This window comes from Pelobates fuscus, chromosome 4, assembly GCF_036172605.1.
Source record: "Pelobates fuscus isolate aPelFus1 chromosome 4, aPelFus1.pri, whole genome shotgun sequence".
Taxonomy (NCBI): Eukaryota; Metazoa; Chordata; class Amphibia; order Anura; family Pelobatidae; genus Pelobates; species Pelobates fuscus.
Window position 1 is genome coordinate 329,473,866 of NC_086320.1, and position 20,105 is coordinate 329,493,970.

Consider the following 20,105-nt stretch of genomic DNA (forward strand, 5'->3'; position numbering starts at 1 on the left):
TGTATGGTAGATTATATAGTGTAATTTAATTTAATTTAATTTATTGTTGCAGTTCTTAAACATCTGAATACAAACATACTTAGAGTAAAAAAACAGTGATCAACGACTTTTTTTTTTTTTTTTAAGATGGGATTTGATCATTGTTTGAGGAGGGATCATAGTGACAAATCTGTGTCAGCAAGCAATTTGGTTGATTTAACAATTTCATGGTACTGAAACCTGGTCTAAAGTAGTAAAAGAGTGGAACCAGCAGTCATATTGTATTTGTGACTCTGCCCCTTTTCCATGTTTACACCACTTTTCAGAACAGACACTTTTTATTCATACCTCCCATTGTTTAGCTCTTTTAATGTAGGGCACCATATTGTTTCAATGGATTTATAAATGACAAAGATGATTGACCTTTACATGTTATGCTGATTTAAAAACTATCAAGCCCCAACACTGCTGTAAGAAAGTCTGTGCTCCATCAGCTGATCGCCTGCAATAAGCAAGCCTGATTTCAAAACGATCAAGCCCCAATATTGCTGTAAGAAAGTCTGTGTTCCATCAGCTGATCGTCTGCAATAAGCAAAGGTAGCCTTCTGGAAGACACACAAGCTCCTGCACAGCATCATTTATATTTAATGTAACCACCCTGTACATTTATTTTCTTTTATATATCCTGTTGACAAACAGAGAAAATAAGACAGTGGGTACCACCACAAGCGCTACACTCTAAGGTAGTAGTGCCAGGTGTAACCACTAGTCTTGAGTACCGAGATGAGACTCCAGGGGTCTCAAGGGGCTTAACCCCAATATACTTAATAAACAAAAAAACAAAAAGATAGATGCTAACAGTCTCAGTGCAGATACAGCCCTGAGGCTATATGCATATCCTGGATATAAAATATAATAGTGGTGTAGAGAATAATCTAATACTGGCAAAAAAATGATAAATAAATATATGAATATATAACAGCGGCCAGACCAATAGATCTAGTGAAAAATATACATATCTACAAACTGCTATGCATCAAGGGTATAGAACAGGTAGGGATAACCTATATATATATTTATATATATATATATATATATATATATATATATATATTTATATATATATAGGGGTATGATTCCAAATGCTAAAATAAAGCTTTATTAGAAATGGCTTATATGAAGGGAAATCAATCCCAATATACCCTATCTGTGGTATACTATAAGACTCCCCTCTCTCAGCCTCACTGTTATTAGTAATCTTAAGCCCCAAACCTAATTCCTATACGTTGGTACATATATAAAGGATATCCAATGATATAATCAATCGCTTGTCTGCTAAATAAAGTAGGCAAGAACATCCTTCATTGGTAGTAGTGGTAGGGGTATAGTATAGGTAAGTAGCAAATGTTGTAGAGGAGAGATTCTGTCAGTCAGTGAAAAGGGAAGAGTAGGTAATATAGATACAGAGGTCAGTTTAAAATAAACTGACAATGCACAGTTAGAAAGCCTCTCTCCCTGAAAATCTGACTAAACAGACATAGAAGTAGGAAAAAAATCAAATAGTGAAAGTAAATAATGTCATGTTCGAGAGCTAAACATAGCAGTGCCCGGTGCCCATAACCCAGAGAAAGGATGAACGCCCGACGCGCGTTTCGGTGCTGTAAGATGCACCTTCGTCAGGGGCCGTCAGGGGCACACTCGCCAGGGGCTCACTCCTTCAAAAAAATCAATAAAAACCCACTTCTTCATAAAAGCATATCAATTAAACCGGTAATAGCTCCCGACTGATTTCTCTCTTGCAACTGTTATTAGTGTAATGCTATCCTAACCTTTAGTGTCACTTTACCCCACTCCCTCTAGCATGTAAGCTCATGTGAGCAGGGCCCTCATACCCTCTGTTCCTGTATGTCCAACTTGTCTGGTTACAACTACATGTTTGTTCGTCCACCCACCGTAAAGCGCTGTGGAATTTGTTGGCACTATATAAATAATAACATATTAATAATAATGTTGTAATGTTTACTGCAACTGTCCATGATGTTGTATATGAATTATAAGATTGTTTGATATTTTTGTGGCATTATGATGGAAAATCCTTATTGGGTATTATTAAGAAGTAGTATGAAAACAAAGATCCAGACACTCAATGGTTAATCCAATGCAGTGTTAATTATATATGGACTTTAATGAGTCTTTATCAAGCCATAATCATAAAGGCTCATTGGGGTCTGATCTTGCCTGTTTGTATCCAATAAAGACTGCGTTGGATTAACCACTGAGTGGCCGTATCTTTGTTTTCATTGTACTCTGGATTGGAGGTTCGCCACCTTTATCCATGAGGCACCTTGGGATAATTCCGAAACAAATAAAAAATATGTGAGCAGACACCGTCCTGTTGATTTATAAGTTTGCATCACATGCTATGTGAAAGTCTGTATATAGATTCACACAAATATGTCCAAGAAACAGCTCAATGGGCCTAAATTCTCATGCAAACCCTTTTCTTGAAGAAGCCCATATTTACGAAGGACAAATACTGCACACAGCAGATGTGTGAATCAACACAGTATATAAAGATTGTGGTCTATCAGTGATATTCTGTAGAAGTAAACCTCTGTAAGAACGTTGCCAGGCCAAAAGCGGCTATAAAATGATCTGTTTTGTGCAACTATTAAGTTTTCATATGATGAACTTTACACTTTTGTTGTCATACAGTGTATGTGTAATGTGATTTTGATTATATTATTTCTGTTTCTCTTTTATTTGAACTGTTAAAGGAACACCATAAATATGTATTCTTAACGCTATAGAGCCCTAGTCACCTTATGAAAAGTTTATAATTGATAGCCCCAATTCACGTGGATGTTTTCTTTTTCATACATTGGGGTTCTCTAAGCCCACTCTGACATTTGATTCTAGTTTTACTAGTTGCTATTTGATACTTAAATGACAGCATTATAGCAGTGAAGATGTTCTGTAGTTTTCCACTTCTGTATGTTCTCTACAGGCATCATGCAAATTCAGCACTTATGCTGAACAAATAGTGTAGTAGTTTGCCAGCCACAGTTTTCTAGAGCAATTTATTTGATTTGGCATACAGGTTTTTATGGAGTTAGTATATCAACTCAGTAGTGTATAAAACCATAAAGCATCTCAAAAGTATGAGGGGAAAAAAAAGAATACAAAAAAAAGAAATACACTAAAGAATATTGTGCTAAGCAGTATACTTAAGCAAACAAAAAATGCAGACAATTAGATATATCCAGGGATCCATGGGTGTAGAAATGTGCCCTTTTGTCCCTTGATCATGTGACATACAATTTATTATCAGTCTATTATCAAAATTCTGAACTGAAAAGGCTAGTTTAATGCTTATTTTGTTATTGAGGAAAGGTCATTAACTTTTTCAGGATTAAGCTCTAGCAAATTTGTTGGTATCGTGCAGGGCCGGACTGGCCCACCGGGATACCGGGAAATTTCCCGGTGGGCCGCGGCACCTGGGGGCTGCAGAGCTCTCATTCTCAATTAGGTATTGCCGGGTGCCCGTCCGTGGCACACTCTGAGGGGGCCGGCCGCGTTCAATAGTTACCTTGCGGCCGGCCCCTTAGTATATGATGGTGCCGCCGGGCCGGGTAATGAGTGTGCCGGTCTGGCCATTGGCGGATCCGGGGGGGGCAATAGCCCCCCCCGAGATCCACCCCTGCCGGCTAGTGCAGGGCTGGCATTGCCCAAGCGCCAGCCCTGCAATGTGCCTGCGGACCCGGGAGGGAGATCTCTGATCAGAGATCTCCCTCCCCTGTCCGCAGGCACTGTGCTGACAGCCGGCAGGGGAGGGAGAGGGAGGAGAGAGGACCCGGGAGGATCCGGGTCCTCCTCTCGCGAGATTTGGAGCGTTGCCGCGGTTACCACGGCAACGCTCCAAATCTCGCGAGAATGAACTCTAGCCCTGGAGCGCGGGCTAGAGTTCACTGTAACCACTGGACCACCGGGGATTCCCCACTGGGACCACCAGGGATCCAGAAATGTCCCCCCTCGTCCTCAATAAAGGTAAGAAGGGAGGGGGGACATAAATATATTTATTTTATTAAATAATTTTTTATTTATTTATTAAAAAGCCTCCCTTCCCTCCTCCCCCCCCCCATACACACACTGCCCCACATACACACACTACACACACTGACCCCATACACACACTGCCCCCATACACACACTGTCCCACAAACACTGCCCCCATACACACACTGCCCCACAAACACTGCCCCCATACACACACTGCCCCACAAACACTGTCCCCATACACACACTGCCCCACAAACACTGTCCCCATACACACACTGCCCCACAAACACTGCCCCCGTACACACACTGCCCCATACACATACTGCCCTGCACACACTGCACACCCATACACACACAGACACATACAGTGCCCTACACACACTGCTGCCCCCCCATACACACAGTGCCCCACACACACACGACCCCCCTATACACAGTGCCCCCCCATACACACACTGCCCCACAGTGCCCCCCCATACACACACTGCTCCACACAGACATACAGTGCCCCCATACACACACTGCCACCCTCACACACACACTGCCCCCTAACACACACACTGCCGCCCTTACGCACTCACACTCACTTCACCGCTCACACACACTGCACCTTTCACACACACACTTGACCCCTAACACACACCACTTCTCCTATGCCCTATATCGCAGCAGACCCCAGGTAAGTTGTCAAACTGTTCTTAAACGGTATGACTACTTACTCTGGGGTGGGATCCTGGCACTACTGGCACCATAACTACTACACTGAGCTGTAGTGGTTATTGTGCCAGGATTATTTTTTTTTTAAATAATCTATAAGTGCCCCTCCCAAGATCAGGCTCTGGATCCGTCACTGGGTCTGGCGGCACACTCACGGATACTGACAGGCGTGCAGCTGTCAGTAAGCATTGGAGGAATGAGGATGGGGGCGGAGCTAACTACCATGCTCCCATGCGGTTCCCACAATTCCCAGCACAGCCACACCATAGAGTAGTAATTACTCTATGATGTGTCCATGCAGGGAATTGTGGGAACCGCATGGGAGCATGATGGAGAGAGAGAGACAACATCATATTGCTTTCCCTGCCGTTCCAGATCCGATTTCAGACAAAGTCAGTCTCAGTGGGTGAAGGAGAGAAATAGTGGGAGGTGGAGAAGAGAGATACAGAGGGCAAGTAGGGGAGGAAGAGGGGGAAGAGAGAGACAGAAGGGGAGTGAGGGAGAAAGAGGGGAAAGAGAGAGACACAGGAGGAAGGGAGGGAAAGAGACAGAGGATGGGGAGAAAGACAGAGGAGGGAGAGTTAGAAAGAGGTGTAGGAGAGAGACACAGGGGGAGGGGGGTAAAGAGACACAGGGGAGAATGAGACAGAGGGGTAGTGGGGGAGAAAGAGGGGTAAGAGAGAGACACAGGAGGAAGGGAGGGAAAGAGACATAGGAGGAAGAAAGAGAGGCAGGGGGAGGGGGAAGAAAGAGACGGAGGAGGAGAAAGAGACAGAGGAGGAAGAGAGAGAAACAGGCGGAGGGGGGAGAAAGAGACAGAGGGTGAAAGAGGCACACAGAGGGTCTGTGGGAAGAAAGAGGCACACAAAGGGACTGGGGGAAGGCAAAGAGACACACAGAAGGTTTGCTGGGGGACAAAGAGACATACAAAAGGTTTGTGGGGGACAAAGCTGGGCTGGGGGGAAAATATGCATACAGAGGGAATGGGGAAAACAAAGAGACACACAGAAGGTTTGCTGGGGGGGACATAGACACACACAAAAAGCGATGGGGAAGAGACATACAGAGGGCTGGAGAAGGGTAAAAAGAGACACACAGGCTGGGATGAAGTAAAAGATACACGAGGGAGTTGAAAGACACATAAGGGGGGTTGTAAGAGACAGGAGAAAAATTAGAGACAAGATACACTAAACGAGTAAAAAAAAAAATCAAAAGCGGGAATAAGAAACACAAGAAAACAAGCGAAGATGCATTTTTTGTGTGTGTGTTTGGCGGTGATGCATTTTTTGTGTGTGTGTTTGGGGGTGATGCATTTTCGCCTGTGCTGCCGCGGCGCATTGTTGGGCTGGTATAGAATTTTTTCCAGGGCTGCTTTTAGTTCCCAGTCCGGCCCTGGTATCGTGATAGTCTTGTAATGTAGTGTCTTGTAATGGAAATAAGAAAACATATTATTATTACTTATTTTTATTACTATTATCAGCATTTGTACAGTGGCAAAATTTTCTGTTGTGCTTTGCAGTGGGGACATATAACAAGGAAAATAACATTGACAAACAAGAATAACATTGTCAGACACAGACAGACAAGAGGTGAAGGTTAAATGTATTGTTAAATGTGTACCTTGAGCTAATAAATAAAAGATTTAGCCCAGCCTGAGAAAGAATAAGCTGTATCCATGATAAAACAGTTATATTTCCCAGACTAAAATTTCTATATTAGCAACAAATAGCAAGAGAAATATACTATAGAAATAATAAAAAAATTATAGCGTAAATATACTGTGAAATGGGAATATTACGTATCGTATTTGCAATATAACTAAATCCACTGCTGTCCATGACTTCTTTATCTCTCGTTCAATAGATTTACTAGCCTTAACAGAAACCTGGCTCTCCCCCTCTGACACTGCCACCCCTGCATCTTTGTCCTTCGGTGGTCTCCAACTTACCCACAACCCAAGAAACTCTGAATGTAAAGGTGGTGGTGTTGGGTTTCTCCTCTCCCCTCACTGCTCTTTTAAACCTCTTCCCACCCCCCCTTCCCTCTCTTTCCCGTCATTTGAAATACACTCAATTCGCCTTTTCAAACCCTTCTCCGCTAACATTGCTGTTATTTACCGTCCCCCTTGCTGCCTGGCTACCCTATTTCCTCTCTTCTAACATTCCATCCCTAATTCTCGGGGACTTCAATATTCCTATAAACCCACCTTTGACCTCTGCAGCCACTAAACTACTTTCAATGACTTCCTCCCTCGGGCTATCACAGTGGGCAAATTCTCCCACCCATGTAGCTGGCAATACCCTTGACCTAATCTTCACTTATGCATGTACAGTAACTAATATCTGCAACACTCCATATCCACTCTCTGATCACCACCTCTTATCATTTGCTCTTGCGTACCCCCTCACCCAACAACCTCAGCCTAACCCCCCTCAACTCAGGAGGGACCTTAATTCTCTGGATCTCCAACAGTTGTCAGCTGACATTGATTCACAACTGCTGTCCATCCCTTCCCTCTCCTGTCCTTCACTGGCCATCTCCATATATAACTCTACTCTTACATCTGCCTTGAACACTGCAGCGCCACTCCAAACAAGCACCTCAAGGAGGACCCGCCCCCAACCATGGCATACTAAATCAACGCGCTACCTGCAAAGATGCTCCCGTTGTGCTGAACGCTCCTGGAGGAAGTCTCGTACCCAATCAGACTTTCTCCATTATAGATTCATATTGTGTTCATACAGTGCAGCCCTTGCCCTTGCCAAACAGTCCTATTTTTCCTCTCTCATTAGTTCATGTTCCCGCAACCCCAGGCGTCTCTTTGACACCTTTAATTCTCTTCTTCGCCCTGCTGTGGCCACCCCCAAAACTAACCTTACTTCTGATAACTTTGCATGTTACTTCACTGACAAGATTGAACAGCTAAGGAAAGAATTCTCCCCTCCTTGCCTTTCTGTTTCTCAATCACACATAGATCATGCATTTCCTACCCTTCAGACATTCTCCCCAGCTACTGACCAAGAGGTGGCTGCTCTTCTTTGCTCCTCTCGCCCCACCACTTGCCCGCTCGATCCTGTCCCATCTCACCTTATCAGATCTCTCTCCACTTGTCTCGTGCCTTCTCTAACACACATCTTCAACTGCTCACTCTCTTCTGGCATCGTCCCTGCTGACCTTAAACATGCCACTGTAGTACCTATACTAAAAAAAACATCCCTCGACTCATCCACCCTCTCTAATTACCGTCCCATATCCCTGCTCCCTTTTTCCTCAAAGCTTCTGGAAAGGCTTGTCTTTACCCGTGTGTCTCATTTCCTCAATTCCAACTCTCTCCTTGACCCCCTTCAATCTGGCTTCCGCCCTCTCCACTCTACAGAGACTGCCCTTATCAAAGTCACTAACGACCTAATCGCAGCTAAATCCAAAGGCCACTACTCCATACTAATTCTTCTTGACCTCTCAGCGGCCTTTGACACCGTTGATCATGCTCTCCTTCTTCAAACTCTTCAATCGCTTGGTCTCTGTGACTCTGTCCTCTCATGGTTTTCCTCTTATCTCTCCCAACGCTCATTCAGTGTCTCCTTTTCTAATGATACCTCCTCCCCTCGCCCTGTCTCGGTTGGAGTTCCCCAAGGCTCCGTCCTTGGTCCACTTCTATTTTCTCTTTATACTGCCTCTCTTGGAAAACTTATTACCTCTTTTGGATTCCACTACCACCTGTATGCTGATGACACCCAGCTATATCTCTCCTCCCCGGACCTCTCCCCTGCCATCCTGCAACGTGTCACTGCTTGCCTTTCTTCCATCTCTGACTGGATGTCCTCCCGCTTTCTGAAACTCAATCTCTCAAAAACTGAGCTCCTTGTCTTTCCTCCTCCTAATACTGATCCTCCTCTTTCACTCTCCCTTCAAGTTTGTGGTACCAACATCAGTCCATCCTTGCAAGCGCGCTGTCTTGGCGTCATACTTGACTCTGGTCTCACCTTTGAGCCTCACATCCAGCATGTTGCCAAATCCTGTAGATTCCATCTTAAAAACATAGCCCGCATCCGCCCCTTTCTTGCACCAGATACTACCAAGGAGCTTGTCCATGCTCTGGTAATCTCCCGCATGGATTACTGTAACCCTCTCCTGATTGGTCTTCCCAAAAGCCGTACTGCACCCCTACAGTCCGTAATGAACGCTGCTGCTAGACTGATTTTCCTCTCTAGTCGTTTCTCTCACACCTCACCCCTCTGCCAGTCCTTACATTGGCTTCCTGTATGCTATAGGAGTCAATTCAAGGTACTAACTCACACCTATAAAGCACTGAACAACTCTAGCCCCTCTTATATCTCCTCACAGATCCATAGGTATGTCCCTTCTCGGTCTCTCCGTTCTGCCCGTGACCACCTCCTGTCCGTTGTCCGCACTCGTACGGCCAACTCGCGCTTGCAGGACTTCTCGCGGGCGGCTCCCTTCCTATGGAATAGCCTGCCTACCGCCATCAGACTCTCCCCTAGTCTTGCATCTTTTAAGAAGTGCCTTAAAACTCATCTCTTTAGGAAAGCATATGGCCTCCAAGACTAACCCTTACCTCACATACCTGTCTCTTGCCCTCTCCTAAAGGGCAGTCCACCTTATTTGATTGCAAATTCCTGTCCTAATGTGTTTTACACCCACCTCCTATAGAATGTAAGCTCGATCGAGCAGGGTCCTCTTCAACCTATTGTTCCTGTAAGTTTATTTGTAATTGTCCTATCTATAGTTAAATCCCTTCTCATAATATTGTAAAGCGCTACGGAATCTGTTGGCGCTATATAAATTGCAATAATAATAATAATAATAATAATGAATGTGAAATTATGTTATAATATGACTTCAATTATATTCTGAACAAAATTAAATTAAAAAAATAGGTCATTAATAGAGATGTCGCGAACATAAAATTTTTCGTTCGCGAACGGCGAACGTGAATTTCAGCAAATGTTCGCGAACGGGCGAACCGGGCGAACCGCCATAGACTTCAATAGGCAGGCGAATTTTAAAACCCACAGGGACTCTTTCTGGCCACAATAGTGATGGAAAAGTTGTTTCAAGGGGACTAACACCTGGACTGTGGCATGCCGGAGGGGGATCCATGGCAAAACTCCCATGGAAAATTACATAGTTGATGCAGAGTCTGGTTTTAATCCATAAAGGGCATAAATCACCTAACATTCCTAAATTGTTTGGAATAATGTGCTTTAAAACATCAGGTATGATGTTGTATCGATCAGGTAGTGTAAGGGTTACGCCCGCTTCACAGTGACAGACCAAACTCCCCGTTTAACACACCGCAAACAACCGCAAACAGTCCATTTGCACAACCGCAAACTCCCCATTTGCACAAGGTTGGATACCAAGCTAGCCATGTCCTGTTCCTTGTCCTCACTGATGTCATTGAAGGTCTCTTCCTCCACCCAGCCACGTACAACACCAAGGGTCCCCGAAAGGTGACAACAAGCCCCCTGGGACGCCTACTGTGTTTGGTCTTTCACCTCCTCAAAGCCACCTTCCTCCTCTGACTCCTCTTCTTCAGACTCCTCTCTCTGCGTTGCCTCTCTCTGCGTTATTATAAGGTGTGTTAAGTAGTACTATTCTTATCAGTTTAATCCCTGTTACATCCCCTATCAGGGGACGTGTATATGGCATCGATTTTAGGAACCGGGAGATGGAAAAAGATGCTTGGTTGGTCCTCCTACTTCAAATTTGGGGCACTGCGCGTGTAATCTAATGTGCCACCAGATCGGAGTGGTGTGTTAAGTAGTACTATTCTTATCAGTTTAATCCCTGTTACGTCCCCTATCAGGGGACGTGTATATGGCATCGATTTTAGGAACCGGGAGATGGAAAAAGATGCTTGGTTGGTCCTCCTACTTCAAATTTGGGGCACTGCGCATGCAATCTAATGTGCCACCAGAGAGGAGTGGTTTGTTAAGTAGTACTATTCTTATCAGTTTAATCCCTGTTACGCCCCCCTCATCAGGCCTTTTTTAGTCGAATGTATCGCCCACTGTCAGTCCCTTTGGGATCCATCCCTCATTCATCTTAATAAAGGTGAGGTAATCTAGACTTTTTTGACCTAGGCGACTTCTCTTCTCAGTGACAATACCTCCTGGTGCACTAAAGGTCCTTTCTGACAGGACACTTGAAGCGGGGCAGGCCAGAAGTTCTATCGCAAATTGGGATAGCTCAGGCCACAGGTCAAGCCTGCACACCCAGTAGTCAAGGGGTTCATCGCTCCTCAGAGTGTCGATATCTGCAGTTAAGGCGAGGTAGTCTGCTACCTGTCAGTCGAGTCGTTCTCTGAGGGTGGACCCCGAAGGGCTGTGGCGATGCGTAGGACTTAAAAAGCTCCGCATGTCCTCCATCAACAACACGTCTGTAAAGCGTCCTGTCCTTGCCGGCGTGGTCGTGGGAGGAGGAGGATTACTTTCACCTCTTCCCCTGTTAGATTCCCGTTGTGCTGTGACATCACCCTTATACGCTGTGTAAAGCATACTTTTTAATTTATTTTGGAACTGCTGCATCCTTTCCGACTTGCGGTAATTCGGTAACATTTCTGGCACTTTCTGCTTATACCGGGGGTCTAGTAGCGTGGACACCCAGTACAGGTCGTTATCTTTCAGCCTTTTTATACGAGGGTCCCTCAACAGGCACGACAGCATGAAAGACCCCATTTGCACAAGGTTGGATGCCGAGCTACTCATGTCCCGTTCCTCGTCCTCAGTGATCTCACTGAAGGTATGTTCTTCCCCCCAGCCACGTACAACACCACGGGTACCAGATAGGTGACAACGAGCACCCTGGGATGCCTGTTGTGGTTGGTCTTCCTCCTCAAAGCCACATTCCTCCTCTGACTCCTCTTCCTCGCAATCCTCTTCCAGCGTTGCCGCAGGTCCAGCAAGCGATGCTGATCAGGCTGTTTCTGGTGGTGATGGCGACCACAACTCTTCCTCTTCCTCTTCATGCTCATCTACGGCCTGATCCAGCACTCTTCGCAGGGCACGCTCCAGGAAGAAAAGAAATGGTATGATGTCGCTGATGGTGCCTTCGGTGCGACTGACTAGGTTTGTCACCTCCTCGAAAGGACGCATGAGCCTACAGGCATTGCGCATGAGCGTCCAGTAACATGGCAAAAAAATTCCCAGCTCCACAGAGGCTGTCCTAGCACCCCGGTCATACAAATAGTCGTTAACGGCTTTTTCTTGTTGGAGCAGGCGGTCGAACATTAGGAGTGTTATATTCCAACGTGTCGGGCTGTCGCAAATCAAGCGCCTCACTGGCATGTTGTTTCGCCGCTGGATATCTGAAAAGTGTGCCAGGCCGTGTAGGAACACCTGAAATGGCCACACACCTTCCTGGCCTGCTTCAGGACATCCTGTAAGCCTGGATACTTATGGACAAAGCGTTGTACGATCAGATTACACACATGTGCCATGCACGGCACATGTGTCAACTTGCCCAAATTCAATGCCGCCAACAAATTTCTTCCGTTGTCACAAACCACTTTGCCGATCTCCAGTTGGTGCGGAGTCAGCCACTGATCCACCTGTGCGTTCAGGGAGGAAAGGAGTGCTGGTCTGGTGTGACTCTCTCCTTTCAGGTGAGTCAACCCCAAGACGGCGTGACACTGCCGTATCCGGGATGTGGAATAGTACCTGGGGAGCTGGGGGGGTGCCGTTGATGTGGATCTCGCAGCAGCAGAAGAGGACTCAGCCGAGGAGGTTATGGAAGAGGATGGAGTAGGAGGAGTAGAGGAGGTGGCAGCAGGCCACGTCACATCCACGGACGCATCGTCATCATCAACCGCTTCACTTGTATCTGACAACTCAGGAAAGGAAGCAGCAGCGGGTACAACATCATCATCATCACACCGTACGTCCATGTGTGTAATGCTGCCTGACTGAGACATATCCCTGTTATCTACATCCTCTGGCAATAATGGTTGCGCATCCCTCATTTCTTCCAACTGATGTGTAAATAACTCCTCTGACAGATCAAGTGAAGCGGCTGTGGTGCTAGTGTTGGTGGTGGCGGCAGGCGGGCGAGTGGTAACTTGAGAGGTGCCCGAAGCTAAGCTGAAGGAGGATGGTGCGTCAAGGTTCCGAGCGGAAGCTGTAGAAGATTGGGTGTCCTGTGTTAGCCAGTCAACTATGTCCACAGAACTTTTCGAGTTGAGGGTACGTGGCCTCTGAACACTGGGCATTATTCTAGGGCCAAAGAGAATCACAGCACCACGACCACGGCGGCCTCTGCGGGGTGGCCTGCCTCTGCCTGTCATTTTTGTTTCGATTAGTGGTAATATGCATGCAAGCTACTGTGACAACAGATATGAGTGGCACTGTGCACTGGCAGAAGTTGGCAGAGTAGACGCTGTAGGCCTGACACACATACGCTTGCAGACAACTAACTGCTATTCAATCTATTAGAGTCAAAATTGTTTTTTTTAAATGTACACTACTGTTACACCAGATATGAGTTGCACTGGTGTTACACTGTGCCCTGGCAGGCCCTGAAACGCACACGTGTGAAGGAAACTGACTGCTATTATTTCACAGTCAAATTTCTAGTTTTTTTTTAAATGTACACTACTGTTACACCAGATACGAGTTGCACTGGTGTGACACTGTGCCCTGGCAGGTCCTGAAACGCACACGTGTGAAGGAAACTGACTGCTATTATTTCACAGTCAAATTTCTAGTTTTTTTTTAAATGTACACTACTGTTACACCAGATACGAGTTGCACTGGTGTGACACTGTGCCCTGGCAGGCCCTGAAACGCACACGTGTGAAGGAAACTGACTGCTATTATTTCACAGTCAAAAAAGTGTTGTTTTTTTTAAATGTACACTACTGTTACACCAGATATGAGTTGCACTGGTGTGACACTGTGCCCTGGCAGGCCCTGAAACGCACACGTGTGAAGGAAACTGACTGCTATTATTTCACAGTCAAGTTTCTATTTTTTTTTTATGTACACTACTGTTACACCAGATATGAGTTGCACTGGTGTGACACTGTGCCCTGGCAGGCTCTGAAACGCACACTTGTGAAGGAAACTGACTGCTATTATATTACAGTCAAAAAAGTTTTTTATTTTTTAAATGCAAGCTATTGTGACACCAGATATGAGTGGTGGCACTGGGTTGGTGGGCACAGTATACACTGTGAGCCTGACACACACGCTGGCAGGCAGGCAACTGCAATTAGATTACACAGAAAAAAAAAACGCAGACTGATGTTCTAGCCCTAAAAAGGGCTTTTTGGGGTGCTGTCCTTACAGCAGAGATCAGATGAGTCCTTCAGGACTGTAGTGGACACTGAATACACTAGCCTAGCTATCGATTTCCCTATTAAATCAGCAGCAGCTACACTGTCCCTCCTCTCACTAAGAATGCAGCTTCCGAATAAATCTAAAATGGATGCTTTCCAGGAGGTGGGAGGGTCTGGGAGGGAGGGTCTGCTGCTGATTGGCTGGAATGTGTCTGCTGACTGTGAGGTACAGGGTCAAAGTTTACTCAATGATGACGAATAGGGGGCGGACCGAACATTGCATATGTTCGCCACACCGTGGCGAACACGAACAAGCTATGTTCGCAAGGAACTATTCGCCAGCGAACTATTCGGGACATCTCTAGTCATTAAACCTAACTCAGGGAGAAGGTGTATTTCCTTTAGAGAGTACTGTTCTACAACAAACATTATAATTTAAATGTTAAGATCTACGGTCCGTGACAGTTCTACATACAATTCATCATTACAACCGCACTGATTAAACCTATTCTTCATTTAGAAATTCTTTGTAACACCACGAGAATGAGATTTCGTATATTTTTTAACAAATATATAAAGCGTCACTGGTGTGCTTGCACATTTTAATGCAGCTTATGGAAAATAGAAATGTATTCAATTTTATCACATATGTATACCAGCTATCTGTCATAGATATGCATTTATATTTATTACCTGTTATGTATTACATTTATATATGTGTGTATATATATATATATATATATATATATATATATAGTTTGTATATTGTATTTTTGTAATATTGTATCCTATTGTAACAATGCAATGTTTTGTGGACCCAGGACATACTTGAAAACAAGAGAAATCTCAATGTATCCATCCTGATATTTTAAAAATAAATAAATATATACGCCTTATTCTGAAGTCTCAACTTATTGGTTTGTGTAATTTATCATGTTATCTGAAGTTTTTACACCAGTGTATTAGAAGTTCTTGCATTCGTGATCCACTATTTCTGTTCTAGTCTTTTCACCTTTAAATGCTTATTGTTTATATTTCATGATGCCAGCTCAAATTCATCTACGGCTATTCTTTGAACCATATGGCTTGGAAAAATAGTTATCAAAAGCAGGGAGTCTACTCTCCTGTTGCGAATGGTTTCCCTACAGACTTCAGCAAGATTAGTCACTGCTGATGGCCTCCTGTCCAGCTCCAAGACTGCTCGCTATCAAACATATCTAGATGAAAAGGCTGAAAAGTGTAAGTGTCAAAAGGATAAAGAAAAGATAAATAAAATAGTGGCATTAGTAAGATAAATAAATGATGGTGAAGACAAATAGTAACTAGTGTTTAAGTGAAATCCCATGGATAGAAAATAGCAGCTCTAAAGATTCAGCAAAGATAAACACACAGATATATCCACACTCATCTCCCGATGGAAAAAACTTTATCTAGGTGACACATCAAAGGGCAAGTAATGTGCATTAGATTTCTCCATGTGAACCAGAGGTAGACATCATAGCATCTTCACCATTTACAGGTTAGTGTTACATTCTCTATTGGAAACTCCCAGCAGACTGGGAAAATCACAATGACAGCAGATCAGGGATAAAGAAAATAAGAGTGTTTTGCATTAAAAACAAATATGAGTTATTAGATTTAGTTGTCATGTCTGCATGGGATGGGTAATAGTATTAGGGAAGTTTTGAACCCAAGACATTTATGATAAGATTGTATTAAAACTATAAATCCTAATAGTACACATCAACTTTAGGAAGCCATACATTGGTGAGTTTGTTATTGATGCTATCATATCATATCATTTTGGCAGTGAAGTAGAGGTCCCCAAAATGTATATAAAGTTTAAATAATATTCAATTTCCTAGTTTATTTAGTAGAGCAATTTAGTTCAGATTATGCTCTGGGATTTTTATCTTTAATATCAAAATGCATTAAGCACAATGGTCGGTTATTTTTTTATTAGTATTAATGATAAACATAAAAAATGTAAACTGTATTTTATATCTGGATAAAAAAATGTATTCTATTGATATTCTACATTCAACCACCAGATGGAGCATGGAAACAAATATCATACATTTACAGAATTGTTCAGCCAGTTTTACATTTTGAAATCCAAAAGTATTCATACTTTCATGGATTCACACAAACTCTAGCCTGGAAGTGACATCGATCTACTTTTTAAAAAACTACATAGACAATACAATGTGCAGAGTGAGTACCAACTAAATCAGTGGTAGTCAACCTTTTTCAACCAACCGTCCACTAATGCATCTTTCTTGATGGAAACATTTCCTTACCGCCCACCAGTTTTCGTGCGCAAGTGCGGAATATTTTTTAGAAAGGAGGGTGTTTTAAAAAAAAAAAAAAAAATGTACGTATATTTATCTTTTTATTTCTACTTAATGCATGTTTATAATGTTTTTAACTTTATAAAGTTTAATGAGAAAACAATAAAGTAAATTGAAATTACCTTTACTAGTGATTAATGAGATCCTTGAGGTTGATGCTGCGAGACTAAATATTTGATATCTGGTTCGATTTTCGTAAGGAACAAACAAAGGTTTCCTCTTTCGGTGATATTCAGACGACTTCTCTGTTTGCGCATAATTAGATTTTTCATCTGTGCGTCAGCTCATCTCCTCTCCCTCCTCAATTCCCCTCCCTACCTGTTTTCTATTTTTTAACCTTCCTTATAGCAATACCCAGTAGGAAGGCTGAGCTAGTTAGCCCACTTACTATAGCCCACTATAACAGACAGGCACACATACATACATACATACAGACACACACACACACACACAAGACCCACATACAGACACACACACAAGACACACATACAAAGACACATACATACAAACAGACAGGCATACATACAGACACACAGACAGGCACACATACAGACAAACACACACAAGACACACACATACAGACACACACACGACACACATACAAAGACACATACAGACACACAGACAGGCACACATACATACATACATACATACAGACAGACACACACACACACAAGACACATACATACATACAAACAGACAGGCACACATACATACAGACACACACACACATATGCAGACACACACACAAGATACATACATACAAACAGACAGACAGGCACACATACATACAGACATACACACACACATACACACACATACACAGACATGCACACACACACACATACAGACATAAACATACAAAGACACATACATAATACATACATAGACACATTCACACATACAGACAGACACATACATAAGACACATATACATACAAAGACATACACACACAACACATACATACAAAGACAAGACGCACATACATACACACACATATACAGACACACACACACACACACACAAGACATACATACATACAAAGACACATAAACACACATACAGACAGACACACACAAGACATACATACAAAGACACATACACACACACAAACACACACAAAATATTTTAGTCACCCTCCTGTTTCCTACCTTTTGGGTGCAAGAGGGTGACATTCCTTGGGGTCCAGTGGTGGCTCAGGTGGATGAGAGTCAGAGTTCCCACTCTGACTCCCTCTGCTTCCTCCCGCGCGGTCTGTGTGTTAGCTGGGAGGAGTGACGTGCATCACCCGGTCTCAAAACGAGGAAATTCCTACTGCCCACCTGGAATCCTGAAACGCCCACTAGTGGGCGGTAGGGACCAGGTTGACGACCCATGAACTAAATTAACAATTATATTTAAGACCAAAGTATTTTTTTTTCATATCCAGTTTGACTTAAATTTGAAATTCAATTTGAGCTCGCTGTGAATTTCCAACAATTCTCACTTTAGTGAATAGCTCTGTTAAGAGTTTCACTTCACTTTCAGCTTCCATTTCCAACAGGAAACAAGAACCTTTGTTGAGGTCATTTGCATACGCCTACCCAGAATCCCTTGCAGTAGTGAGAGCACTGTTAAAGTGAGATTACTGTGGCAAAAGCAAGTCTTATGGCTTGTCTGGTGTGTGTATTTTACATTGCATTAACTATCCACTTATTTCAGGTGGAAGGGATTTTAATCCACACTTTTTACAGACATGGGAATACAGACTGCATTGTGGTTAAATAGATACACATATAACAGCAGAAATAACAATGCAGTTCCTGACTAATGCTGAGTGATGATAAAGTCCCTGATGTAGGAATGATACAGACACAAGAGTCTTTAGCAGCAGGAATGTAGACAACAAACTTCCCTTAAAGGAACACTATAGTCACCTAAATTACTTTAGCTAAATAAAGCAGTTTTAGTGTATCGATCATTCCCCTGCAATTTCACTGCTCAATTCACTGTCATTTAGGAGTTAAATCACTTTGTTTCTGTTTATGCAGCCCTAGCCACACCTCCCCTGGCTATGATTGACAGAGCCTGCATGAAAAAAAAATGGTTTCACTTTCAAACAGATGTAATTTACCGTAAATAATTGTATCTCAATCTCTAAATTGAACTTTAATCACATACAGGAGGCTCTTGCAGGGTCTAGCAAGCTATTAACATAGCAGGGGATAAGAAAATCTTAATTAAACAGAACTTGCAATAAAGAAAGCCTAAATAGGGCTCTCTTTACAGGAAGTGTTTATGGAAGGCTGTGCAAGTCACATGCAGGGAGGTGTGACTAGGGTTCATAAACAAAGGGATTTAACTCCTAAATGGCAGAGGATTGAGCTAAAGTTGTTCAGGTGACTATAGTGTCCCTTTAATAACATCAATAACTACATCAGTTAAACTCATAGGTACCTGCAGGTAAATTTTGTGCACACTGTTGGGGCCCTAAGGTGTAGGTAGCGCTACCCAGTTATAAGGGAGAGTCCTGAAGCAATCTCTGGAGACAGTACCTTTGAGTGACTTCTGTAACTGCAGATATTTCCAGAGAGATCCAGCAGAATGTAGGACAGCAGTAGAACAGCAATGGCAATCATTTCTCTCACTTCTGCTGGCAGGATGCAATAGCTCATTCACACTCCTGCAGAAAGTTCCAGAATCTGCAAGGAGTTGAACATAAAATAAAAAGTCATCTAATTCTCCTAGCAGAGCAGTAGATAGTCTCCAACTTCTTGTAGTTGCAGTGCACTAGCCTTACCCTGTTTTTATTTCACTGTCCCAGCAGTAATAGACCATTGAAACAGGGAGGCGCACACTTTCTTTTATGTAGATTCAGAGAACATGCCTTCTCCCCTGTTCTCTTCTTCTTGCCACCCTAGCCCTTCCTCCTCACATGACAGGGGAAAGGGCAAAGTTCAAGATCTGAAAACTTAAAGCAAAACAGCAAAATAATGCAGTCCGTTATGCACATAAAGGTTTATCCCGGTTAATTCCCAGAAGCCATCAGTACTAATTCTTCAATAACTCTGATCTCCTCTACCCTCTTCATCTATTCTCTGATAGTGGGGGCTGAGCCCTCCCTCTTGTGTACTGCTATAGTACCGCGTTTTGCCAGTCTAGCTCACCACTTCTAGCTTGATATACCGGATTGAGGAAGCTAGACTGGCAAAACGCGTCTCTGGCACTCTACAAAGATATACATAGATTTTTGGTATTGTATTAGTTTACATTTATGTTTTAAATAAAATATATATTTTTTATATAAAATGACCATCAAGCTGCTGCATTACAAAGAAGGTGGTATGGTCCTCAACTTTACAGTGCTTATTTAGTGAGCCGATTCAGAAAACATAATATACCTTACTTTTGAAATTTTAATATTTTTTAAATAAATTTTACCCTATTCAATTCTCTTACCTGAGATAATCTGAAAAACAGCCTGATGAAGAATACTCATTACTACTATCCTGAGAAGAAGGGAAAGGTTACCTAAACGGACCCATAAGCTTCCACTACCAGAGCTAGGTTTGCATGTGAGTGTTCCATTGCTAAACAATTATTTTTTTAGATTTTTTTTTATGGTGTTACACTATTCTATAATTTCTTGTTTTAAATGTGTATGTACGGAAATTTTAAAGCAAAACATACAGAACTAAGTTAAGTCTAAGTTAAACTAAGTT